Source organism: Mesoplodon densirostris, chromosome 8, assembly GCF_025265405.1.
Source record: "Mesoplodon densirostris isolate mMesDen1 chromosome 8, mMesDen1 primary haplotype, whole genome shotgun sequence".
Classification (NCBI taxonomy): domain Eukaryota; kingdom Metazoa; phylum Chordata; class Mammalia; order Artiodactyla; family Ziphiidae; genus Mesoplodon; species Mesoplodon densirostris.
In genome coordinates this window covers 33,933,142-33,960,354 of record NC_082668.1, presented here as the reverse complement: position 1 = coordinate 33,960,354, position 27,213 = coordinate 33,933,142, and the positions used below count along the sequence as shown (strand labels likewise).

At 37.6% G+C, this 27,213-nt stretch overlaps 1 protein-coding gene across 1 annotated transcript in view; it reads left to right on the top strand.

Moving 5' to 3' along the window:
- CARF (calcium responsive transcription factor) overlaps positions 1 to 16,336 on the top strand; it is a 79,462-nt gene extending 63,126 nt beyond the window's left edge. The window contains exons 18-19 of the transcript XR_009533157.1: positions 14,938 to 15,077; positions 15,292 to 16,336. The gene's annotated coding sequence lies outside the window, so the exon portion shown is untranslated. The remainder of the gene's footprint in view (positions 1 to 14,937; positions 15,078 to 15,291) is intronic.
- Positions 16,337 to 27,213: the final 10,877 nt, after the last annotated feature.

The window sequence follows — 27,213 nt, the reverse complement described above, 5'->3', positions numbered from 1 at the left end:
CACCATGTAACTTCAAGTACTATTCCACCATTTCACATAAGTGTAAGACTTAAAATAGTATTCTGCCATTTTTTCCCTTCTCACCTTTGTGCTATTGTTGTCATACATTTATTTCCATATACCGTAAACCCATAGTATACTGTTATTATTTATACCTTAATTAATCAGTTATCTTATAAAGAGATTTAAATAATTAAAAATCTTTATATTTACCCACATAATTATTATTTTCATTGTTCTTCATTCTCTTGTGTAGATCCACATTTCCATCTGGAGTCATTTTTCCTTTTACTTCCTTTAACATTCCTTTAAATGGAACTTCCTTTAACATTTTTTTCTGGTAGATCTCTTGCTTATGAATTTTTCAGACTTATAAGTCTGAAAAAGTCTTTATTTTGCCTTCATTTTTGAATGATATTTTCCCTGGATAAAGAATTCCAAGTCAATAGTTTTTTCCTTTATTTTAAAATTGCTGCTCCACTGTGTTTCCAATGAGAAATATGCTATCATTTTAATCTTTGTTTTTTAATATGTGTCTTTCTTTTCTTTGGCTGATTTTAATATTTTCTTTTTATCACTTTTTCAGCAAATTCATTATGATATTCCTTGATGTACTTTTCTTTACATTTCTTTTTCTTTTTTTAAGATGTTGGGGGTAGGAGTTTATTAATTAATTAATTTATTTTTGCTGTGTTGGGTTTTCGTTTCTGTATGAGGGCTATCTCTAGTTGTGGCAAGTGGGGGCCACTCTTCATCGCGGTGCGCGGGCCTCTCACTATCGCAGCCTCTGTTGTTGTGGAGCACAGGCTCCAGATGTGCAGGCTCAGTAGTTGTGGCTCACGGGCCTAGTTGCTCCGTGGCATGTGGGATCCTCCCAGACCAGGGCTTGAACCCGTGTCCCCTGCATTAGCAGGCAGATTCTCAACCACTGCCCCACCAGGGAAGCCCCTACATTTTTTGTATTTAGGTTTCTTGATCTTCTTGGATCTATAGTTTTAATCAAATTGGGGAATTTTTCAACCATTTTTTTTCTTAAAAAACTGTCTTCCTTTATTATGCTCTATCAGGGATTCCAAATATATATATATATATATATATATATATATATATATATATATATATATATGGCTGCTTGATGTTATCCCATATCTCATTTTAATTTTTTTCATTCTTTTTTTCTATCTTTGTTCATGTTGTATATTTCATTTTGCTCTGTCTTCAAATTCACTGATCTTCTGAAATGTCTAATCTGTTTGTTAATGCCAAATTATTAATTGAGTTATTGGCTGATTTTTAATAAAACTTGGTAATTAATGACTCAGTGTATTTCTCAACAAAGACATTGTAGTTTGCTTGTTTTTTTAATTTGTATTTTATATTGGAGTATGGTTGATTTACAATGTTGTATTAGTTTCAGGTGTATAGCAAAGTGATTTAGTTATACATATACCTATTCTTTCAAAGATTCTATTTCCTATATAGGTTGTTACAGAGTATTGAGTGCTAATTGAGTGCTATACAATAGGTTCTTGTTGATTATCTATTTTATATATTGTAGTGTGTATATGTTAATCTCAACTTCCTAATTTATCCTGCCCCCCACCTTTCCCCTTTGGTAACCATAAGTTTGTTTTCTAAGTCTGTGAGTTTGTTTCTGTTTTGTAAATAAGTTCATTTCTATCATTTTTTTAGATTCAATTTAAATTCACTTTTTAGATTCTCTGTGTGACTTACTTCACTTAGTATGATAATCTCTAGATCCATCCATGTTGCTGCAAATGACATTATTTCATTCTTTTTTTATGGCTGAGTAATGTTCCATTGTATATATGTACCACATCTTCTTTATCCATTTATCTGTAGATAGACATTTAGGTTACTTTCATGCCTTGGCTATTGTAAATAGTGCTGCAATGAACATTGGGGTGCGTGTATCTTTTTGAATTATGGTTTTCTCCAGATATATGCCCAGGAGTGGGATTGCTGGATCATATGGTAGCTCTATTTTTAGTGTCTTAAGGAACCTCCATACTGTTCTCCATAGGGTCTGTACCGATTTACATTCCCACCAACAGTGTAGGAGGGTTCCTTTTTCTCCACACCCTCTCCAGCATTTTTTGTTTATAGACTTTTTGATGATGGCCATTCTGACTGGTGTGAGGATGTACTCACACCTCTCATTGCAGTTTTGATTTGCATTTTTCTAATAATTAGTGATGTTGAGCATATTTTCATGTGCCTCTTGGCCATCTGTATGTCTTCTATGGAGAAATGTCTATTTAGATCTTCTGCACATTTTTTTTTTTTTTTTTTTTGCAGTACATGGGCCTCTCACTGTTGTGGCCTCTCCCATTGTGGAGCACAGGCTCCGGATGTGCAGGCTCAGCGGCCACGGCTCACGGGCCCAGCCGCTCCACGGCATGTGGGATCTTTCCGGACCAGGGCATGAACCCGTGTCCCTTGAATTGGCAGGCGGACTCTCAACCACTGCGCCACCAGGGAAGCCCCCTTCTGCCCATTTTTTGATTGGGTTGTTTGTTTTTTTGATATTGAGCTGCATGAGCTGTTTGTATATTTTGGAGATTAATCCCTTGTCAGTTGCATTGTTTGCAACTATTTTCTCCCATTCCTTTTGTTGTCTTTTTGTTTTGTTTATGGTTTCCTTTGTTGTGCAAAAGCTTTTAAGTTTAATTAGATGACATTTATTAGTTTCTGTTTTATTTTCATTACTCTAGGAGATGAATCCAAAAAGATATTGCTGCAATTTATGTCAAAGAATGTTCTGTCAGTGTTTTCCTCTAAGAGTTTTATAGTATCCAGTCTTACATTAACGTCTTTAGCCCATTTTGAATTGATTTTATGGTGCTGGAGAATGTTCTAATTTCATTCTTTTACATGTAGCTGTCCAGTTTTCTCAGCACCACTTACTGAAGAGACTGTCTTTTCTCTATTGTATATTCTTGCCTCCTTTGTCATAGATTAATTGACCATAGGTGCGAGGGTTTATTTCTGGACTTTCTATCCTGTTCCATTGATCTCTAAGTCTGTTTTTGTGCCATCACCATACTGTTTTGATTACTGTAGATTTATAGTATAGTCTGAAGTCAGGGAACCTGATTCCTCTAGCTCCGTTTTTCTTTCTCAAGATTGCTTTCGCTGTTCGAGGTCTTTTGTGTTTCCATACAAATTTTAAGTCTTTCGTTCTCTGCAAAAAATGCCCTTGGTAATTTGATAAAAATTGCATTGAATCTGTAGATTACCTTGTGTAGTATAGTCATTTTGACAATACTGATTCTTTTAAGCCAAGAACATGTTATATCTTTCCATCTGTTTGTGTCATCTTCAATTTCTTTCATCAGCGTCTTATAGTTTTTGGAGTACAGGTCTTTTGCCTCCTTAGGTAGGTTCATTCCTAGCTATTTTATTCTTTTTGATGTGATGGAAATGGGATTGCTTCCTTAATTTCTCTTTCTGATCTTTCATTGTTAGTGTATAGAAATGCAAGAGATTTCTGTGTATTAATTTTGTATCCTGCAAGTCTACCGAATTCATCGATGAGCTCTACTAGTTTTCTGGTGGCATCCTTAGGATTTTCTATGTATAGTATCATGTCATCTGCAAACAGTGACAGTTTTACTTCTTCTTTTCCAATTAGGATTCCTTTTTATTTCTTTGTCTTCTCTGATTGCCGTGGCTAGGACTTCCAAAACTATGTTGAATAAAAGTGGCGACAGTGGATATCCTTGTCTTATTCCTGATCTTGGAGGAAATGCTTTCAGCTTTTCACCATTGAGTATAATGTTAGCTGTGGGTTTGTCATATATGACCTTTATTATGTTGAGGTAGGTTCCCTCTCCTTTCTGGAGAGTTTTTATCATAAATGGGTGTTGAATTTGTCAAAAGCTTTTTCTGCATTTATCAAAATGACCATGTGGTTTTTATTCTTGAGTTTTGTTAATGTGGTGTATCACACGGATCGATTTGTGGATATTGAAAAATCCTTGCGTTCCTGGGATAAATCCCACTTGATCATGGTGTATGATCATTTTAATGTATTGGTGGATTCAGTATGCCAGTATTTTTTTAAGGATTTTTGCGTCTGTGTTCTTCAGTGATACTGGCCTGTAATTTTCTTTTTTTGTGGTATCTTTGTCTGGTTTTGGTATCAGGGTGATGGTGGCTTCATAGAATGGGTTTGGGAGTGTTTCTTTCCCTGCAAGTTTTTGGAATAGTTTCAGAAGGATAGGTGTCAACTCTTCTCTGAATGTTTGATAGAATTTCCCTGTGAAGCCATCTGATCCTGGCCTTTTGTTTGTGGGGAGTATTTTAATCACAGTTTCAAGTTCAGTACTTGTGATTTGTCTGTTCATATTTTCTATTTCTTCCTAGTTCAGTTTTGGGAGATTGTACCTTTCTAATAAGAATTTGTGCATTTCTTCTAGGTAAGTACATTTTATTGGCATATAGCTGCTTTTAGTAGTCTCTTATGATCCTTTGTATTTCTGTGGTGTCCATTGTAATTTCTCCTTTTTCATTTCTAAGTTTATTGATCTCAGCCCTGTCCTTCTTTTCTTGATGAGTCTGACTAAAGGTTTATCAATTTTGTTTATCTTTTCAAAGAACCAGCTTTCAGTTTCATCAGTCTTTTCTATTGTTTTCTTCATCTTTATTTTATTCATTTATGCTCTGTTCTTTATGATTTCTTTCCTTTTGCTAACTTTGGGTTTTGTTTGTTCTTTCTCTAATTGTTTGAGGTGTAAGGTTAGGTTGTTTATTTGGGATTTTTCTTGTTTCCTGAGGTAAGATTGTATTGCCAGAAATTTTCTCTCTTAGAAATGCTTTAGCTGCATCCCATAAGGTTTAGAACATCATGTTTTCATTTTCATTTGTCTCTAGGTATTTTTTGATTTCCTCTTTGATTTCTTCAGTATCTGTTGGTTGTTTAATAGCATACTGTGTTTGTGGTTTTTTACATTTTTTTTCTTATAGTTGATTTCTAATGTCATAGTGTTGTAGTGGAAAAGATGCTTGATATGATTTTAATTTCCTTAAATTTATTGAGGCTTGCTTTATGGCCCAGCCTGTGAACTATCCTGTAGAATATTCCATTGCACTTGAAAAGAATGTGTGTTTTGCTGCTTTCAGATGGAATACTCTATATATATCAATTAAGTCCATCAGATCTAATGTGTTATTTATGACCTGTGTTTCCTTGTTGATTTTCAGTCTGGATGATCTGTCCATTGATGTTAAGTGGGGTTTTTAAATCCCTCACTATTATTATGTTACTGTTGATATCTCCTTTTCTGGATGTTAGCATTGCCTTATATATTGAGGTGCTCCTATGTTAGGAGCATATATATTTACAATTGTTATATCTTTTTCTTGGATTGATCCCTTGATCATTATGTAGTGTCCTTCTTTGTCTCTTGTAACAGTCTTTACTTTAAAGTCTATTTTGTCTGATATGAGTATTGCTACTTCAGCTTTCTTTTGATTTCTATTTGCATGGAATGCATTTTTCCATCCCCTCATTTTCAGTCTGTATGTGTCTTTAGATCTGAAGTGGGTCTCTTGTAAACAGCATATATATGGGTTTTGTTTTTGTAGCCATTCATCCAGTCTGTGTCTTTTGATTAGAGCACTTAATCCATTTACATTTAAGGTAATTACCAATATATATGTTCTTGTTGCCATTTTGTTAATTGCTTACGATTTGTTTTTGTAGGTCTTTTTTCTTCCCTTCCTCTTTTATTCTCTTCTCTTGTGATTTGATTTCTCTTTCTTTTTTGTGTATATATCCATTGTAGATTTTTGGTTTGCAGTTACCATGAGGTTTTGATATAGCAAATCAATGTATAAATTTTATATAAATATATAACATACACACACACACACACACACACACACACACACACGATTGTTTTAAGTTGCTGGTCTCTTAATTTCAAATGCATTTCCAGTATCCTGCATTTGTACTCCCCTGTTTTCACGATTGCTTGTTTTGATATCATATTTGTGTGTGGGTGATCTCCTACCTTTACTGTACATTTGCCTTTACTGGTGAGCTTTCCCATTCATAATTTTCTTGTTTCTAGTTGTGGCCTTTTCCACCTAGAGAAGTTCCTTTAGCATTTGTTATAAAGCTGGTTTGGTGGTGCTGAATTCTCTTAGCTTTTGCTTGTTTGTAAAGGTTTTGATTTCTCCATCAAATCTGAATGAGAGCCTTGCTGGCAAGAGTATTCTTGGTTGTAGGTTATTCCGTCTCATCACTTTAATATTGTGCCACTCCCCTCTGGGCTGTGAAGTTTCTGCTGAAAAATCAGCTAATAACCTTATGGGGATTCCCTGGTATTTGTTGCTTTTCCCTGTTGCTTTTAGTATTTTCTCTTTGCCTTTAATTTTTGTCAGTTTGGTTACTATGTGTCTTGGCGTGTTCCTCCTTGGTTGTATCCTGTATGGGACTCTCTGTGCTTCCTGGACTTGGGTGACTATTCCTTTCCCAGGTTAGGGTAGTTTTCAGCTATTATCTCCTCACATATTTTCTCAGGCTCATTCTTTCTCTCTCCTCCTTCTGGGACCCCCTATAATGGGAATGTAGGTTTGCTTAACATTGTCCCAGAGGTCTCTTAAACTGTCCTCATTTCTTTTTTTTTTTTTTTTTTTTTTTTGCGGTACGTGGACCTCTCACTGTTGTGGCCTCTCCCGCTGTGGAGCACAGGCTCCGGACACGCAGGCTCAGCGGCCATGGCTCACGGGCCCAGCCACTCCGCGGTATGTGGGATCTTTCTGGACCGGGGCATGAACCTGCATCCCCTGCATTGGCAGGCGGACTCTCAACCACTGCGCCACCCGGGAAGCCCTGTCCTCATTTCTTTTTATTCTTTTTTCTTTATTCTGTCCCGCGGCAGTGATTTCCACCATTCTGTCTTCCAGCTCACTTATCCGTTTTTCTGCCTCATTTATTCTGTTGTTGAGTCCTTCTAGTGTATTTTTCATTTAAGTTATTTTATTTGTTCAACTTCGTTCTTTAAATCTTTTAGCTCTTTGTTAAACATTTCTTGTATCCTCTTGGTCTGTGCCTCTGTTCTTTTTCCAAGATCTTGGATCATCTTTATTATCATTACTCTGAATTCTTTTTCAGGTAGATGGCCTATTTTTACTTAGTTACTCTTCTGGGTTTTTATTTTGTTCCTTCATCTGAAACATCCTCCTGTGCTCTCATTTTGTCTAATTTTCTGTTTTTGCATTCCCACAGGCTGCAGGATTGTAGTTCCTCTTGCTTCTGGTATCGGCCCCTTGGTGGGCGAGGCTGGTCCAAGAGGCTTGTGCAGGCTTCCTGGTGGGAGGGACTGGTGCCTGCCCACTGGTGGGTGGAGCTGAGTGTTGTCCCTCTAGTGGGCAGGGCCGTGTCAAGGGGTGTGTTTAGAGGCAACTATGGGCTCAGGAAGACTTTAAGTAGCCTCTCTGCTAATGGGTGGGGCTGTGTTCCCACCCTCTTGGTTGTTTGGCCTGAAGTGTCCCAGCACTAGAGCCTAAGGAAGTCTTATTGTGGCTTCTTCTTTGTGTTTGGAAGTAGAAGGGTTTTCTTGGTAGGTTCCAGTCCTTTTTTGTTAATGGTTCTTCAGCAGTTAGTTGTGATTTTGGTGTTTTCGTGAGAGGGAGTGAGCTCAGGTCTTTCTACTCAACCATCTTGTCCAGAGCTTTCTCTATTTTTCATATTTAAAAATTTAACATGGGAATTTTTTGTATTTTCCATGTCTCTATTTGATATTTTGCATCTTTCCTCTAGGTTAATATATGGAATGAAGCTACAAAACTATTTTAATATCTTTGTAAACTAATTCTTTTTTTTTTGAGTCAGTTTCAATTGACTGATTTTTCTTCTCATTATTTTTATATATTTTCCTGCTTCTTTGCATTCCTGGTAACTTTTTTTTTTTTTTTTTTTTTTTTTTTTGCTGTACGTGGGCTTCTCACTGTTGTGGCCTCTCCCGTTGTGGAACACAGTCTCCAGACGCGCAGGCTCAGCGGCCATGGCTCATGGGCCCAGCAGCTCCACGGCATGTGGGATCTTCCCGGACCGGGGCACAAACCCGTGTCCCCTGCATTGGCAGGCGGACTCTCAACCACTCCACCACCGGGGAAGCCCCCTGGTAACTTTTGCCTGGGTGTCAGACATAACTTTACCTTGATGGGTGCTGTATATTTTTGTTCTTACAGATGCACTTGAGTTTTGTTCTAGGACACAGTTAAGTTTTTTGGAAACTTTAATGTCTTGATTTCAAGCTTTGTTATGTAGGAACAGAGCAGCATTTAATCTAGAGTTAATTTAGTCCCAGTCGAGGCAAAACACTTCTGAGTACTCTACACTGCGCTTTTGAATTAATGAGGCTTTCCACTCTGGCTAGTGGGAACAAGCAGTCTTCCATCCCTTTTGAGCCTCAGGGGTTGTTCCCTCAAATCCTTTCAGCTTGTTTTTTCCCTAGCCTCATGTAGTTTCCTTATATTCATGCACTGATCAGTAAGTACTCTGTTGAATGCAGATCTCTGGAGTTTTTTTCTTTTATTTTTAGTATCTTTATTGGAGTATAATTGCTTTACAATGTTGTGTTAGTTTCTGCTGTATAACAAAGTGAATCAGGTATACGTATACACATATCCCCATATCCCCTCCCTCTTGCGCCTCCCTCCCACCCTCCCTATCCCACCCCTCTAGGTGGTCACAAAGCACCGAGCTGATCTCCCTGTGCTCTGTGGCTGCTTCCCACTAGCCATCCATTTTACATTTGGTAGTGTGTATATGTCAGTGCTATGCTCTCACTTCGTCCCAGCTTACCCTTCCCCCTCCCCGTGTCCTCAAGTCCATTTCCTCTGTCTGCATCTTTATTCCTGTCCTGCCCCTAGGTTCATCAGAACCATTTTTTTAAATTTTCCATATATGTGTATTAGCATACAGTATTTGTTTTTCTCTTTCTGACTTGCTTCACTCTGTATGACAGACTCTAGATCCATTTGGTTTCTTTTTATGGCTGAGTAATATTCCATTGTATGTATGTACCACATCTTTTTTTTAAAATATCTATTAATTTAATTTTTTTTGGCTACATCGGGTCTTCGTTGCTGCGTGTGTGGTTTCTCTAGTTGCGGCAGGTGAGGGCTGCTCTTCGTTGCGCTGCATGGACTTCTCACTGTGGTGGCTTCTCTTGTTGCAGAGCACGGGCTCTAGGCACGTGGGCTTCAGTAGTTGTGGCTCACAGGCTCTAGAGCACAGGCTCAGTAGTTGTGGTGCATAGGCTTAGTTGCTCTGTGGCATGTGGGATCTTCCCAGACCAGGGCTCGAACCCGTGTTCCCTGTATTGTCAGGTGGATTCTTAACCACTGCGCCACCGGGGAAGTCCCGATGTGCCACATCTTCTTTATCCATTCATCTGTCAATGACAGATGAAGCAACACTTAGGTTGCTTCCATGTCCTGGCTAGTATAAATAGTGCTGCAATGAACATTGTGTTAAATTTCTCTTTTTGAATTATGGTTTTCTCAGGATATGTGCCCAGTAGTGGCATTGCTGGGTCATATGGTAGTTCTATTTTTAGTTTTTTAAGGAGCCTCCATACTGTTCTCTATAGTGGCTGTATTAATTTACATTCCTACCAACAGTGCAAGAAGGTTCCCTTTTCTCCACACCCTCTCTAGCATTTATTGTTTGTACATTTTTTGATGATGGCCATTCTGACCAGTGTGAGGTGATACCTCATTGTGGTTTTGATTTGCATTTCTTTAATGATTAGTGATGTTGAGCATCCTTTCATGTGGTTGTTGGCAATCTGTATATCTTCTTTGGAGAAATGTCTGTATAGGTCTTCCACCCATTTTTGGGTTGGGTTGTTTGCTTTTTGGATATTGAACTGCATGAGCTGCTTGTATATTTTGGAGATTAATCCTTTGTCAGTTGCTTCATTTGCAAGGATTTTTTTTCATTCTGAGGGTTGTCTTTTCATTTTGTTTATGGTTTCCTTTGCTGTGCAAAAGCTTTAAGTTTCATTAGGTCCCAATTGTTTATTTTTGTTTTTATTTCCATTTCTCTAGGAGGTGGGTCAAAAAGGATCTTGCTGTGATTTATGTCATAGAGTGTTCTGCCTATGTTTTCCTCTAAGAGTTTTATAGTGTCTGCCCTTACATTTAGGTCTTTAATCCATTTTGAGTTAATTTTGGTGCATGGTATTAGGGAGTGTTGTAATTTCATTTTTTTACATGTAGCTGTCCAGTTTTCCCAGCACCACTTATTGAGGCTTTCTTTTCTCCACTGTATATTCTTGCCTCCGTTATCAAAGATAAGGTGACCAGATGTGTGTGGGTTTATCTCTGGGCTTTCTATCCAGTTCCATTGATCTATATTTCTGTCTTTGTGCCAGTACCATACTGTCTTGATTACTGTAAGTTTGTAGTGTAGTCTGAAGTCAGGGAGTCTGATTCCTCTAGCTTCGTTTTTCTTTCTGAAGATTGCTTTGGCTATTCGGGGTCTTTTGTGTTTTCATACAAACGTGAAATTTTTTGTTCTAATTCTGTGAGAAATGCAGTTGGTAGTTTGATAGGGATTGTATTGAATTTGTAGATTGCTTTGGGTAGTATAGTCATTTTCACAAATCTGTGTAGCTCTCTCTTCTCCAGTACTTGATCCTACAAACTCTGACTGCTTTTGTCTTCCTTGATATCAGATTCCATCTTCTCTACCCAGAGAGGCTCGGCCTAGGTTACGTTTCCATGTGCTACAGCCTGAAAACTCTCTTCAGGTGGTAATCTGGGGTAACATAAGCTTCAACCCATTTGTTTTCCATCTCTCAGGGATCTCTCTCCTCTGTTGCATGATGTCCAATGTTTTTAGAATCATTGTTTCATATATTTTATCCAGTTTTTTAATTAATATATTTATTTATTTTTAATTTTTGCTGTTTTGGGTCTTCGTTGCACGGAGGATTTCTCTAGTTGTGGTGAGCGGGGGCTACTCCTTGTGCAGTGTGGGGGCTTCTCATTGTGGTTGCTTCTCTTGTTGCGGAGCACGGGCTCTAGGCTTGCAGGCTTCAGTAGTTGTGGCATGCAGGCTCAGTAGTTGTGGCTCGCGGGCTCTAGAGTGTAGGCTCAGTAGTTGTGGCACACAGGCTTAGTTGTGCCGTGGCATGTGGGATTTTCCCAGACCAGGGCTCAAACCCATGTCCCCTACATTGGCAGGTGGATTCCTAACCACTGTGCCACCTGGGAAGTTATCCAGTTTTGTAGTTGTTTCAGGCAGGAGGGTAAATCTGGTTACTTTTTTTCCATCTTGAGTAGATGTGGAAGTTCTCTAGGCAGTTCCAACGTAATGTCACATTTGGGTTTCTGCAGGAGCAGTAAAGTTGGAAGATGAAGTAGGAGATTATAAGAGAAGTGCAAGGATAGGTTATGAGACAGAAAAGGGTATCACAAATTGGGTGAGACAAACATGTATGTTATTGTGGGACTTAGGGTATATTATTGGTCTAAAGTAATTCCCAAGAACGGCCTGTTTGTATAGCAACACCTTTGATGGTATAGTTTCCAGTCCCCACTGTCATGGCTCCTCCAGTCATAATGACTCAACCTTGTGTGTACTGTCACTGACAGAGTTAGGTGCCATGTAGGATACCAAAATGAATGATTTAAAAGTTTGCCTCAAAGGAACTAAATGTCTATTACATGAGATATTTATTTAACTTTATAGAATATAGAAAATGGTAAATGTGATAATAGGAATATAGATAAAATTATATAAGAATTCCGAGGAAGAAGACATTACTTACAAGGAACAGAACTGACATTTTAATGAGCGCTGGACATTGGACTTAGTGCTTTATATTTTTGGTTAAAGCACTTAGCATTTTGCGTGGCATAAAGTAAGTGTTTTTTTATTATTATAGCTTGGACTTGTGGTTAAGAGCATACGCTAGGGTTTGAATCCTACTTCCTCTTTATTAGCTGGACAGATTATTGAGACTTTCAGTTTTTCATTTTTTTAATCTGAGGGAATAGTAGTAGTAGCTACCTAACTGAATTTTTATGAGGATTTAGTGAGTTAACCCATGTTAAGATCTTAAACAGAATCTGATACGTGCTTCTCAATATATGTTAATTTTTATAATTAATTTTATTAATAACGAGCTTTAAAATCCTGAAACATAAGCATTATCCTTAACTTTCAAGATGGTGTATCTGTTAGGGAGCATCTTTTTTGTTTGTTTGTTTGTTTGTTTAGTTAATTAATTAATTAATTTTGGCTGTGTTGGGTCTTCATTGCTGCGCGTGGACTTTCTCTGGTTCCAGTGAGCGGGGGCTACTCTTCATTGCAATGCATGGGCTTCTCATTGCAGTGGCTTCTCTTGTTGTGGAGCACAGGCTCTAGGTGTGTGCGCTTCAGTAGTTGTGGCATGCAGGCTCAGTAGTTGTGACTCGCGGGCTTAGTAGTTGTGGCTTGCGGGCTGTAGAGTGCAGGCTTACTAGTTGTGGCGCACAGGTTTAGTTGCTCCGTGGCATGTGGGATCTCCCCGGACCAGGGATCGAATCCATGTCCTTTGCACTGGCAGGCAGATTCTTAACCACTACACCACCAGGGAAGTCCTGTTAGGGAGCACCTTTGGCTGGTCACAATAGAGACATGATTATGCTGGCTTAACCAAATAAAGAGTTTTTTCTTTTTTCTGTGAAACTAAGTCCAAATGCAGTCTTCCAGACTGGCCAGAAGTGGTTGTTCCACCTCCAGCATTCATCAGAGTTCAGACAGGAAGAATAGAATAGGCAAAAGGTCTGAGCTAGGTGAGTAAGCCAAAGGTCTTTCTCAGAAGATCCAACAGTAACTTCTACTTAGAACTTACTGTTTAGAACTGATGTATAAATCACCCTAGTTACAAGGATGCTAGGAAATGTATCTCTTTTTATTTTTTATTTTATTTTTCTTTTACTGTAGCTCTTTTTAAAGGGCACTTTACCACCCCAAGAAAAATTGTGTTTTAATAAGAGAGAAAAAATTCATTGAATATCATTTAGGCCACTAATGGTGTCTCCCACAAATGCAAGAGCTGAAATTCAGTAACTTGCCTGAGGTTGTTACATAAACTGTTAAGTGATAAAGCTCATATTGGTACCAAAGTCTGACCAATACCACTCCACGTTACTTTTGCTACACAGTCCAGAAAAGCAAGTGATCTTTTCATGGTAGGATCTTTAGGTTGAATCTTTCATGACAGGATATGGACATGAGATTAAATTGCAGATATATAGAATTCAAGGAGCAAGTAGCAGGAATTATACAGCACATTTGGGGGTGCTAGTAAGTTCATTTTGGTGAGAACTTTAGGATCCAGGGAAGGAAAGAAGCTGGGAAAAGATTGAAAAGATAAGACAGGTTAAATGGTAATAATTCTACAGGGCCAGGCTGAGAATTTTACATTTTGCTTAGCGTGTGTTTAAAAGTCTTATTTAAATGATATATTAAAGTAGCCTGTTGAATCAAAAAGCTTTCCTAAAATCTGGATGAAAAAAATTAAGCTTCACAGATTTCTGAAAATAGATATGGTGATCAAATGGAGGTGATAAGATAATTTACTGGTTACCATAATAAAATTGTATAACAATTTTCTGGCTGTGACTATTGCATCTGTAATTGCTTTTAGAAACTCTTGTGTTTTTTACATTTCTGTTCTATAAGTACCCTCTAAAATCTTAAAGATGGACGTTCAGCAAAACACGTTTCCTGCCTTTTTGGAGCTTACTTTCCAGTAGGGGGCGATAGACAATAAATAATAAACATAATAAGTAAGTATATATAAATAAATAAGTATATTGTGTGTACTTATATGTATTATTATATGTGTATGAAGTACTTATATGTTAGGTTGATAAATAATATGGAACGAAAATGGAACAGAGAAAGGGAAATACAGGGTTCAGTGTGGAGAGAATTTCAGTTTTAAATAGGGCAATCTGAGTGGCCTCATTAAGAAGGTATATGTAAGCAAATTAGAGAGTAGGAGAGTTAGTCATGCAGATACATGAAGAGTAGTGCAGTAAGAGGGAACTGCAAGAATGGGACGTGCCTGCTCTGCCGGAAGAAGCATGGGTACCTCTTACTTATATGGATGGATGACAAGACAGACTACATGGGTAAAGATGCTAGTAGGTGGGTACAAGTGAGAATCTGGAAATTATCTTCTGATTAATTCAGTTTTCTCAGTGAAATAAGAAGCAAGGGCCTTAGGGGAGTGTGGAGATTGGTGTGGGGGGGAAGTGTGTTAGGGAGTTGAGAAAAGCTAGTAGGAGAGTAATTAGACTAGGCAAGAATATTATTAATAGCCCTGCTTGATTAAGGATTCATCTGAGGTTATGTTCATAATAACCTCAGCATGTTTGTGTGTTTTTCTCCACTCCTGGGCAACAGTGACTGAGTATTTATTGAGAACCAGATACTGTGTTACCTGCTGGCTGTAAGAAAGATTAACAAAACCTAACCTTAGTCCTACAGGGACTCACAGTGTAGTGGCAGACAGTTAATACAATCAACGAATTGTAAAGTGGTGTGATAAGTATTGATACTATCAATTGTAAAAAAAAGAAAAACCATTTTAAATCAAAGAATTCCAGGTGGGTGAACAATTCAGGTTGTGTAAGGACTAGCAGAAGATGAGTCTAAAAAGGCAGAAGACTGTGAAATACTTGTAAACTCTCACCTCCCTTTGTCCAGTCAAAAAATATGTAAAACCTTTGTCTAATCCCGCTCAGATCCTCTTCTTTGAAACGCATCTTAAACCAGATCCCCAAAACTCATGAATACTGTACCTCTGACTTCCCTGTGAGACACTGCTAAGACTATCAAGACAGTATTCTCCCTTACTGCAGTAAGCAAAAAACTCAGTTTTGCTTTATCAACAGGTTATTTTGGAGGTATTTTAAAGGAGCCAATATTTGACTGTCTTGGAGGTCCCATCAAAATCTGGTCAACTTGGAAACAGCGTGTTTTACTGAGGCCCTTTGAGCCTCCTGCACAGGGTCTGTCCAATGACGACGGTGAGGTAAGTTCATATTGGGTTTGAGTTCTGATTTCTTATTTTTTTAAATCAAACACTCCAAATACAAATACTAAGTTTAGTTTGTTTAGTTTGAGAGTAATATCTAGGAATTAGAAACTTTTAAAAAATCCATTGATCAGTTTGAAAAACTCTTATTTTGGGTAGAAATCTGCATTATTACTAACAGTACTACTGTTTGTCCTCTTCATTTCTTCAGTGCATCTATAAGAGGAAGTTCATAGGGATGAAGATGGGAGTAAGTTTTGTATGTTCAGAAGGTTTCTCTTCAGACTGGCATCCTTTGGAAAAACTGTCTCAGGTCATTTATGAAAATCTTATCAGAACTTTACTTACTCTTGTTTTATTTTGTCCATTGGAAGTCTAGTTCTCTCTGTAGGGGAGGGTCCCCAAGATACAAGGTGCACAAGATTCGACTTACTGTTGCTAGACTCATAGGTTTATCTTTAGTTCTGTACCCACTCTGGGCTGAACTCCTGCATCTTGTCTGTATTTATACTAGGATCAGAATGTGTCATCTTAACTTTCTAATGATATTTGGAATGACAGTGGTTACTTTGGGGAACTTTTGTTATGAACAAAATTGTTCCTTTTGGGAGGCACTTTGAAGCAAAAAAGAAGCAATATCCCAAACATACAACTGTCTACATTTTAAGGCAAGGGGAAACTTTCAAAATATATTCAAGGGATTATGAAATTGCCTCCTTAAAAGATTCCTTGGCAAAGACAAGGGGAAAATGTGAAAAAATTAAAACCATCTTTTCCAGATCCCTTCAAATCACAATTTGAATGTAATGTCCTTTATTCTACTTTCCTCATCCTGTGTTCCTCCATTTTCCTCTGTTCTGTCTCACCTTCGACTTTTTCTTCTTCCCTTCAGAACAGCTCAGGAGGAGATGGTCTTCTTTACTGAAAAGAGAAAGATTACTTTGTTTAATATGAGACCCCCCTCCCTCTCATTTCTATACTTTAAGTATCAATAACTACTGGCTTTTTAATCATACAAATCAGATTGTCAAGGGACCTGAATTAATGTTTAAATCAATTATAATGACCCTTTCCCTCTCTTTCTCTTTCTCTCCTCTCTTTCTTTCTCTTGCTCCCTCTCTCTCTCCTTCTCTCCCTCCCTCCCTCTCCCCCGTGCACATATGTCAAAATAATTTTCCTGAATCTAAGTTTTCTCTTCTCCTTAATTAAGGAAAGATAATTAGTCTTTTACAATGATAATTTTGTATTTGACTAAAGCTGGCTCCCTCTCATTTTTTCTGTCTGTTCTTCTTTTCTTTTTCCCTCCGTAGGGAAACATTAAAGATTAATTGATGAAAACAATTATTCTGTCATTATGTGCTCACTCTAGGAATAGCTAATGAAGAATTTCTAAAATGGAAAGAAAAATAATGAAACTTTTTGTTTCTTTTCTTTAAAATTGCTTTTGAGAGGTATTTCTGGTTAAAACTATAAGGCAAGAAAAAAGAGGTCTTGGTTCCAAGATGAAGGGCCTTGAAACAGGATTTAAAGAGTTTTTGTAATTTTATTTATGAATATGAAGTTTATATATTATATAGAAAATTTTAATAGAATATTACTGATAAATAGTTGAATCATTGGACAAATTAGAGTGAATTAATTGTACTGATTTGAAGGACTGAAAAACATTTATCTTCTTCCTGACTTTAATATGTGAAATTACTGCCAACACAGTATTCTGGGTTATACAAGAAGATTGAACATCTCATAATTTAAACTTTCTGTATTTTTGCATTGGTTTGATGGGACAGATGAGGTAGCATTGTAGTTAGTATTTCTTTTATGTATTTATTTATTTATTTATTTTGGCTGCACTGGGTCTTCGTTGCTGCCCATGGGCTTTCTCTACTTGCAGCGAGCGGGGACTACTCCTCATTGCAGTGCACGGCCTTCTCATTGCGGTGGCCTCTCTTGTGGCAGAGCACGGGCTCTAGGTGCGCGGGCTTCAGTAGTTGCGACACGTAGGCTCAGTAGTTGTGGCTTGCAGGCTCTAGAGCACAGGCTCAGTAGTTGTGGCGCATGGGTTTAGTTGCTCCGCAGCATGTGAGATCTTCTGGGCCAGGGCTCGAACCCATGTCCCCTGCAGTGGCAGGTGGATTCTTAACCACTGCGCCACCAGGGAAGCCCATAGTTATTATTTCTACAAACTGTTTAACATTACAAAAATTAGAATCATGATTAACTAGGTAAAATTATAATGATGGGTATCTTTAAAAGATTTATTATCTTATGATACTTCTATAATATCAAAATTCTTAGGAACTTTATATTTAACTAAAATTGTAATATCTAGATCGTTAGGTAACTTAAATAGGTTAGACAAATATTAAACTGAGTTAATTGATACATAATCTTTGAATACTTAGACAAAATCTAAAGAAAAAAATGAGAGACAAAACACTGGTCACTAAATAGTTTTATCTAACTGTTGTTATTGTACATTTAAAAATAGATATAGATCTACAGGATGTGAAAATGACTTTGAATTTTGTTATATACATAGCCTCCTTAAAATTTATAAAGATAAAATGGCAGGCATGCCCATTTGAAAAATAGCTAAACAGTTCCTGCTTTTCTGTCTTCTAGTTTTGTCTGGGGGAGAACAAATTTGGTCACCTAGGTTAATGCAGCAATTAGGACTGTATTTAGTATAATTTCAAAGAGGTATGAATATGTATGCAAAGTAATTTATATGGTTTGTTTCTTGAAGAAATTGCTGTATGTAAGATGGTAAGTTCATAGAATGCTGAAATGGCCTTCTAAAAGCAGAGCTACAGCATTAACACAGAGGCAACATTCTGAAAGTTTGAGTGCCATCCTTGGTGCATTAAATCAGAGACGTCTTTATGGTGCTGTGTTCCCAACAGGAAGAATGCATGGGACATTAATTAATAACCAAGGGGCAGAAGCAGGAGTGGCTCCATTTCCCATCATTCCCAGTGACACACTGGGAGGTTTTGTGCTTCCCACCCCTTTAATTCTGAGCCCTGCAGGGTTGGAGGTCCTGGTCCCCAAAGGGAGCATACTCTTGGCAGGAAGAACACAGAGTTTTTATTGAACTATAAGATATGCTGATGGCAGTGCACTTTGGAGTCCTTGTATCCAGGCACCAGCAAGCAAGAAGAGGCATCAGCATTCTGGCAGGGGTGATGGACCCTGATCAGTTGGGGGAGGTGGGGCAGGGGGACTACATGTGGAACCCAGAATGATCCATTTGGGCACCTTTTGGTACTCCTGTGCCCCACTGTAACAGTGAATAGACTCATGCAGCAATGTCAGCATGAGAACAATATGATTGCTAAGACCTTTCAGGAGTTAAAATTTGAGTCACACCACCTGTAAGCCACCAAGACCTGATGAGGTGATAGCTGATGGTGAGGGAGAGCATGCGTACCACTTGTGACCCCAGAGATCAACAGCAGTGTTGGATGTCCCATCTGAGTTTCCCCTCAGGAAGACAGGCCCACAAGAACCACAGAAGACCTGTACCCTGAAGCTGTGGGTAGAGATGTCTGTTCAGCACAAGAGGTGAGCCTTGACAGCTATGAAAATGACCCACTCAGAGCTTTTGCTTCAAGTGGAGTAATTGACCAGTGGCCCCAGCTGCTATGCTCTGGATCTACCATGGTGCTTGTTCAGAGGCTATGCTTCTCACAGGCTGCTCCCAGCCAGTGGCTGAATATGGCAAAGGTACGAAAGCAGGCCCATTTCTGTGAGGACTCTTTGATGGGTAACTTTGGCTTGGGGTTTCCCTGTCAGCCCTGCAGACTTTACCCAGTACCTATCAAATCCTTGCATTGAAAAACTCAAAAATGGCTAAGAAATTAAAAGGAACACCAACAATGCTTCACACTGGTCAACTGAGTCCACTTTGGAACCTGTGAAGGAACATAGGGGTAGGAAATACCTCAGATTAGTTGCTAATTGAAGCAATCTCTTCAGTCCCTTAGTCAACAAATACATATTCAGTGTATTATAAACAGGGGCCTCCAAGAGACACTGCAATATAAGGTAACTATAGCCTAAATGCCCTTTAATATACCATATTCACATGTAACACTCCCCCCACATGAGGAGATTCAGAATTTCTAAGCTTGATTATAAAAATATTTCAGAAAAGTCTTTTTCTAGTCTTCTGCTTTCTATTCTTTTTTTTGGGAACTAACTACCTTAAATTATCAACTTTTTGTTATCTTTTTATACTTTATTCAATTTTGTATTGAATACATTATTAAACTTTTTCACTTATTTTGCTTTTACCTAAAATATGGTTAAGTGACAGTACACTTTCTGGCTTTAAGAAGGTGATTAGAATTATGTAAATATATTAACTGTCTTAAGATGATCTTTCCTCTCTTGTCAGGTTCGATTAACATTTGAAAATACATTGAAATGTTTTGATATCAGAATTATATTAATACAAAATATGGATGTATTTAGACCTTCAAGAAGAATTTAACCAAAGGATATAGGCAAGAATAAAACAAAACAAAAACATCTAGCTTGTAGTAGCTAAGAAACAATGTGTGACTTTCAGAGTAACAGACTTGTATATCAGTTGTGTAATAGTAATTTTTTATTCATCAGGCCTTTTTATTTCCATGGAAACACTGAAGTCATTTTAATTTTTAATTACACTAGAGTTTACAGTTCCATTGATTTTAACTCTGTAGTAGTAAGCACAGAAGCTAGAGCTTTACCTATTTCTACTTAAAAAATATAAAGGAGGAAAAGATGGTTTAAAATGGTCATGAATTTCATTTAGTTACAACCTGTAGCTGTATATTGATTATTTCTAATTTCACCTAAACCTGCCCTGCAATTTTATAGCCGATTAGTTCTTCTGTTTTTGTCTGTACCCTTTGGCTAAAAGTATTTTCACAGGAAGTAAACTACAATAGAAAACTCAGCAATGGATGCTGGTAGAATAAGTAGTTTGGGTGATATGTGAAATAATAGGAGCAGAGAACTAGTTCTGATCCTTACTTAACTGAGTAATCTTGGGTGAATCAATTCATTTCTTCATCTGCAACCTGGGAGAGTGAGAATGAGTGCTAGGATTCAGTGGTTCTCTGAAATATCTTGGCTCTATGGAGCCCATGGCTTATGGAAGCTATACACATGGGCCCCAGAGTTGATGATACTTCTCATGACATGGTTATCAATATGGGTATCAAAAGGGACTGGATGCAGACCAGTAATAAAAAACTATTAAATGGAACAATTTGTTCATTAAATGGGTATGATGCAGATTTCATAGCTAGGCAGTCTTTTATTTCTTTTCTCTTTCTGTATCATTAAATTTCCTGGTATATAACTTTTACAGGTTCTGGTCCTATTTGATCATGATAATTTTCAGAATGCAAAGGGCAAGGGGAAAGGAACTGACATTGAATAGCTATTATATACTATGCATTGTGTTTTTACATAATTATCTGTCTTTATATAAGTTCTGTTGGCAGCAGTGAATGTTCTCATTTTATAAACGAGAAATTGAGATTCAAAAGAGGGTAATTCTGTCAAGTATCAGTAAACATTTGAAGATACAATTTAAAATATCACTTTGAATTTTACTGTGAACTGAGATTTAGCTTCTTTCCTATTTATATTTGCTAGTTGTCTTTATCAGTAGTTCCCTTCCTATTGGCTGCAACCCCTGAGGTGTTGTAGATTAATTGCAGAGGGATCTGAGAATCTAATATTGTCACTAAACAAATGAATAATGTGATTTGAGTGTATATATGACTATTTGTTCAACTGCATTAATAAAAAATGTGTTAATTTTAAAATATTACTAATTCTTGGCATTTGCTTTATTTTATTCAAAGAGTGTCTAAATGGGAAACGATTGATCTTAATAATTAGCTCTGGGAGATTTTTACTTTCAGTGCTTGGTTTTCAGTTTTTCTATTTTATGATCATGGATTAGTCAGCTGCCATCCCTGGTCTCAGTTTGTATGATTGTACGATAGCAGATGATTAATAAAGTTCATTCTAACCCTAAAATCCTAATCCAGCCCTCCTCAAATTTATTAATCTTCCTGAACAAATCTATCACATTTGCATAAGCCTTCAAACTAGAGTAGAAAAAAGAGATTTATACTTTATCAGTGGTATCAATAAATAATAGTGGATCATAATATTTTTAGACCTAGAGAAGACCCTGGAAGTCTCAGTCTTTTTTTTTCCTTTAAACAGATGAGTGAATTTGGCTCAGAAGGAATAAATAATTTTCCCAGAATCATACAGTTAGTGTCAGCTTTAGAGCTTTAACCCCAAGTGTGCTTTAAAGGTTCAGTGCTTTATCAAGTAAATTAAAATATTTTTATTGTATTGAATAAGTGTTTTATCAGGAAACCAAAGATTAAACAGATAACCGGTTGTCTGAAACATTGCCTTAAAATGTTACTGAGTAAATATAATTTTAAAACAATAAAAATTATTAAAATAGTAAGCTTTCATTGAGGAACCTTGAAAAAGAAAAAATAATTATTTTTAAAATTGAGGAATGTATCTTCTTTAAACATAATTTGGGTCATATGCAGTTATAAATACTGCTTTTTAAAAACTGAGCACTACATTGTATTTTTTTTATTGCTTTAAAGGTTCTTCAAAATTGTCATTTTAATGGATGCATAATATTGTAATACAGGTTTTTCACATCTATATATTTCATTCCTCACATTTTTTGGACATTTAGATATTTCCAGTATTTTTAATGCCAAATGTTTTTTGTATAAAAATCATTTCTGTATCTCTGACTACTACGTTTTCTGTATAAAAATCATTTTTTGTATCTCTGACTACTGTGTTTTCTGGTTTAATTTCCTAGATTTGGAAATGCTGTTTAAAGGACATCTTATGTACCTAGGAAATCCTGGGAACCAGAGGTTCTCAACTGGGGATGGTTTTGCCCCCAGTTTTTGTCCCCAGGATATTTGGCGTTGTCTGGAGACCTTTCTGGTCGTCACAACTGGTAGACAGTACTGGCATTTATTGGGTGGATGCCAGATGCTCCTAAGCATTCTACAATGCACAATAAAGCTCCCCAGAACAAAAAAGTATCTAGTACAAAATGTCAATAGTGCTGAGGTTGAGAAAACTTGCTCAAAATTCATCAACCTTTGGACTCTGAAAGGTGGCACAATATAGTCAAAAAAGCCTAAAATTAAGGAGTTCTGGGTTTTAGTTCTAGTTCTGTCAACCATAAGCAGTATGCTACAGGGCTAGTCAACTCCTCTAGACATCAATTTATTTTTTATAAGTTTTTAAAAAATTTATTTATTTTATTTGTTTTTGGCCACGTTGGGTCTTTGTTGCTGCCTGCAAGCTTTCTCTAGTTGCAGCGAGCGGGGGCTACTCTACGTTGTGTTGTGTGGGCTTCTCATTGCGGTGGCTTCTCTTGTTGCTGAGCACGGGCTGTAGGCGTGCAGGCTTCAGTAGTTGTGGCGCATGGGTTCAGTAGTTGTGGTGCACAGGCTTAGTTGCTCTGCAGCACATGGGATCTTCCTGGATAAACTCATGGGGTCAAACTCACGTCCCCTGCACTGGCAAGCAGATTCTTAACCGCTGTGCCACCAGGAAAATCCCTCAGTTTATTTTTAATAAATTGTCATTTAACTTATTTCTCTATCCTCTGTGTTTCCTGCAATGCAAATTAGCTCTAGAGCTGCACTGTCCAATACAGTAGCTATTAGCTACATGTGTCTAAATTAAAAATAAATAAAACTAAAAATTCATTTCTCAGTTGCACAAGTCACATTTCTATTGTTCAATGGTTGCATAAGGCTAGTGGCTACTGTACTAAACAGCACAGATGTGGAACATTTCCATCATGGTGGAAATTTCTATTGGACAGTGCTGGTCTAGAGGCTTGGTTTGATTCAGATTCAGGCCTTGATTTTTTAATATTTAAAATGAAGATATTGAATTACATGATCTCTGTGGTAACTTCCAGTTTTCTAGTTCTGTGATTCTAAAGGAGAATACATAAAGTAATCAACTTTAATAAAAGAATCTGTAAATGGGTAAAAAATTTTAGAAACACCCATATTCGAGTCAATGTAATCAGAATCAGAGTGTTTGCATTAGTATGTCTGACAGTAGTTTAGACAACTGTGTGGTACCTACTGAAAAGGTATGGGTAAGACTTCTAGTTTTGGGTTCAGCATGCAAGGATCTTGAAAGTTATCACTCCGTCCTAACAAGTAAAGCGTTGAACAAACTGAAAAAACAACAATTCTTCTTAGCTCCATCAGAGATGTGAGGTCACAGGGCAAACCACTACCCGCAAAACAGCAGCGACAGACAGGTGAATACAGAGAACCAAATCTTACCAGAACAGAAACCCTGAGCAGAATCCTCCATAGGAATCCATACTGGGGTAGGAGAAAGTTACCTGTAATTGACAAAACACTGGAGGCTCAGAGTAGAGTGAACAAGTCTGAGAGTTAAAAACTCCAGGAGGTCCCAGTGATGGAGGAGTCTCCCCCAACTTTTTGAGTTTTATTGCGAGGAGGTCAATCAGGTTCTCATAGTAAATATTGGAGAAAAATCCCCTCATTTTTCTGACAGAGGGAGGGGAAAAAGAACCATTTTCGAATAAGCAGAGCATTCTGTTTTTAACAAGTCTGCCACCAAGAGAAACTATTTTACCAGAGCTGAAACTATTGGGGTTTTATCAGAGCCTAGCTGATTTGGGGGAAGGGGAATACCCAACTGCAATACACTGTAGCCATCCTGTCCCACCTAAGGGTGGGGGGAAACTGAGAAGCATTTGTGAAGTACACAGGTCAGAGGCATAGACTCATTAAAAAGACTGAGACCTAATCCCAGGACTATAGACACCTTCCCCTCCCCTAACACATGACTGCCATATTACTAAAGGTTTCTTTAATTGTAGTTCCTTTGTCCAGTATATCATGTCTGGCTATCAAAAATTATAGAGCATACTAAAATGCAAAAAACACAATTTGAAGAGACGGAGCAAGCATCCGAACCAGACTTATATATGGCAGGGATGTTGAGAATTATCATACAGAAAATTTAAAACAATTATGATTAATATGCTAACAGCTTTAGTAAATAAAGTAGAGAGCATGCAAGAAGAGATGGGCAATGTAAACAGAGATGGAAATTCTAAGAAAGAATAAAAAAGAAATGCTACAGATCAAAAACACTGCAACAGAAATGAAGAAGCCTTTGATGAACTCATTATTAGACTGGACACAGCTGAGAAGAGAATCTCTGAGCTTGAGATATATCAGTAGAAACTTCCAAAATGGAAAAACAAAAAGAAGAAAAGACTGAAAAAAAACAAAAACAAAAACAGGACAGAATATCCAAGAACTGTGGGACAACTACAAAACATATATGTGTGTAATGGGAATACCAGAAAGAAATGAAAGAAAGGAACAGAAGTAATATTTGAAGCAATAAATACTGAGAATTTCCCCAAAGTAATGACAGACACCAGGGCACAGATTCAGGAATCTCAAAGAACACCAAGCAAGATAAATGAAAAAAAAAAAAAAAAAGCTACACCTGGGCATATCATATTCAAAATTAGAAAATCAAAAATAAAGAAAAAATATTGAAAGAAGCCAGAGGGGAAAAAACACCTTTACTGTAGAGGAAAAAAGATAAAAAATTAAGTCTGACTTCTCTTCAGAAACCACTCAAGCAAGTAGAATGGAGTGAAATATTTAAAGTGTTGAGAGAGGGGACTTCCCTGGTGGTGCAGTGGTTAAGAATCCGCCTGCCAATGCAGGGGACACAGGTTTGAGTCCTGGTCCCAGAAGATCCCACATGCCAAGGAGCAACTAAGGTTGCGAGCCACAACCACTGAGCCTGTGCTCTAGAGCCTGCAAGCCACAACTACTGAAGACCGTGCGCCTAGAGCCCGTGCTCTGCAACAAGAGAAGCCACCACAATGAGAAGCCCAACAAAACAAAGAGTAGCCCCCGCTTGCCACAACTAGAGAAAGACCGCTTGCAGCAATGAAGACCCAATGCAGCCAAAAAGAAAAAAGAAAAATAAGTAAAGTGTTGAGAGAAAAAACACGAACCTGGAATTCTGTACCCCATGAAATTATTCTTCAGAAGTGAAGAGGAAATAAAGACTTTCTTAGACAAACAAAAATTGAGGGAAATTGTTGCCAGTAGATCTGCCTTGCAAGAAATATTAGAAGAAGTTCTTCAGAGAGAAGGAAAACAATATAGATCAGATACTTGGATCTACATAAAGAAAGGAAACATCAGAGAAAGAATAAGTGAAAGTAAAATAAAAATTTTTATTTTTCTTAACTGATCTAACAGACAATTGTTCAAAATAATAATAGCAACAATATGTTCAATTATGTATGCTTATGTATGTATATGCATATGTTTACTTATGTATAGTGAAATGACTGAGAATAATGATACAAGGGACAAGAGGGAGGAATTAAGAATATTTTGTTGGGCTTCCCTGGTGGTGCAGTGGTTGAGAGTCCACCTGCCGATGCAGGGGACACGGGTTCATGCCCCGGTCCGGGAAGATCCCACATGCCGCAGAGTGGCTGGGCCCGTGAGCCATGGCTGCTGAGCCTGCACGTCCGGAGCCTGTGCTCTGCAAAGGGAGAGGCCACAACAGTGAGAGGCCTGCGTACTGAACAACAACAACAAAAAAAGAATATTTTGTTATTATAAAGTTCTTGCACTGCCTTTGAAGAAGTACAGGGTTTTTTGAAAGTGGACTTTGATTAGTTGTAAAAGTATTTTGCAAACTCTAGGGCAACCACAAAAAAGTAAAAAAAAAAAAAGTACAACTCATATGCTAAGAAAGGAGAGGAAACGGAATCATATAAAATGCTCCCTTAAAACCATAAAAGGAAGAAAAAGTGGAAGAAAAAATCAGAACAAAGAACAAGGGCAGGGCTTCCCTGGTGGTGCAGTGGATGAGAGTCCGCCTGCCGATGCAGGGGACACGGGTTTGTGCCCCGGTCCGGGAAGATCCCACATGCCACGGAGCAGCTGGGCCCGTGAGCCGTGGCTGCTGAGCCTGCGTGTCCGGAGCCTGTGCTCCACAACGGGAGAGGCCACAACAGTGAGGCCCACATACCACAAAAAAAAAAAAAAAAAGAACAAGGGCAATGAATAGAAAACAGTAACAAATATAGTAAATATTAATCCAACTATACCAATAATCATTTTAAACATTAATGCTCTAAATACACTATATAAAAGGCAGAGATTGTTGAGCAGGTCAAAAAACAAGGCCCAGCTATATGTTGTCTACAAGAAACCCACTTTAAAGACACATATAGATTAAAAGTAAATGGATGGAGAAAGATAAAACATGCCAACACTAATAAAAAGAAAGCAGGAATAGCTATATTAATTTCAGACAGAGTGGACATCAGAGCAAGGAAAATTATCAAGGATAAAGTGGGGCATTACATAATGATAAAGGGGTCAGTTTTCTAAGAAGACATCACAATTCTTAATGTGTATGCACTTACTAAGGGAGCATCAAAGTACCTGAAGAAAAACTGATAGAACTGCAAGGAGAAATAGATGAATCCATTATTATAGTTGGAGACTCCAATTATATCAGAAATAGATCCAGGGCAGACGTAAAGACATAGTTGAACTCAACAGCACCATCAGTCATACTGGATATAGTTGACATCCATGTTTCTTCATCAACAATAGCAGAATACACATTCTCAAGCTCACATGGACCATTCACCACATTCTCGGGACCACATTCTCGGCTCTAAAACACACCTTAACAAATTTAGAAGACTAGAAATTATACAGTGTCTACTCTCAGACCACAGTGGAATTAAACTAGAAATCAGTAACAGAAAGATAGCTTGAAAAAATCCCAAAATATTTGGAGATTAAACAACACACTTCTAAATAAATCATGGTCAAAGACGTAATCTCATGAGAAAGTAAAACATTTTGAACTAAATGAAAATGTAAATATAACTTGTTGAAACTTGTGAGATGCAGCGAATGGAGTGCTTAGAGGGAAATTTACAGCATTGAATGCGTATATTGGAAAAGAAGAAGGATCTAAAATCAATCACCTAAACTTCCACCTTAGG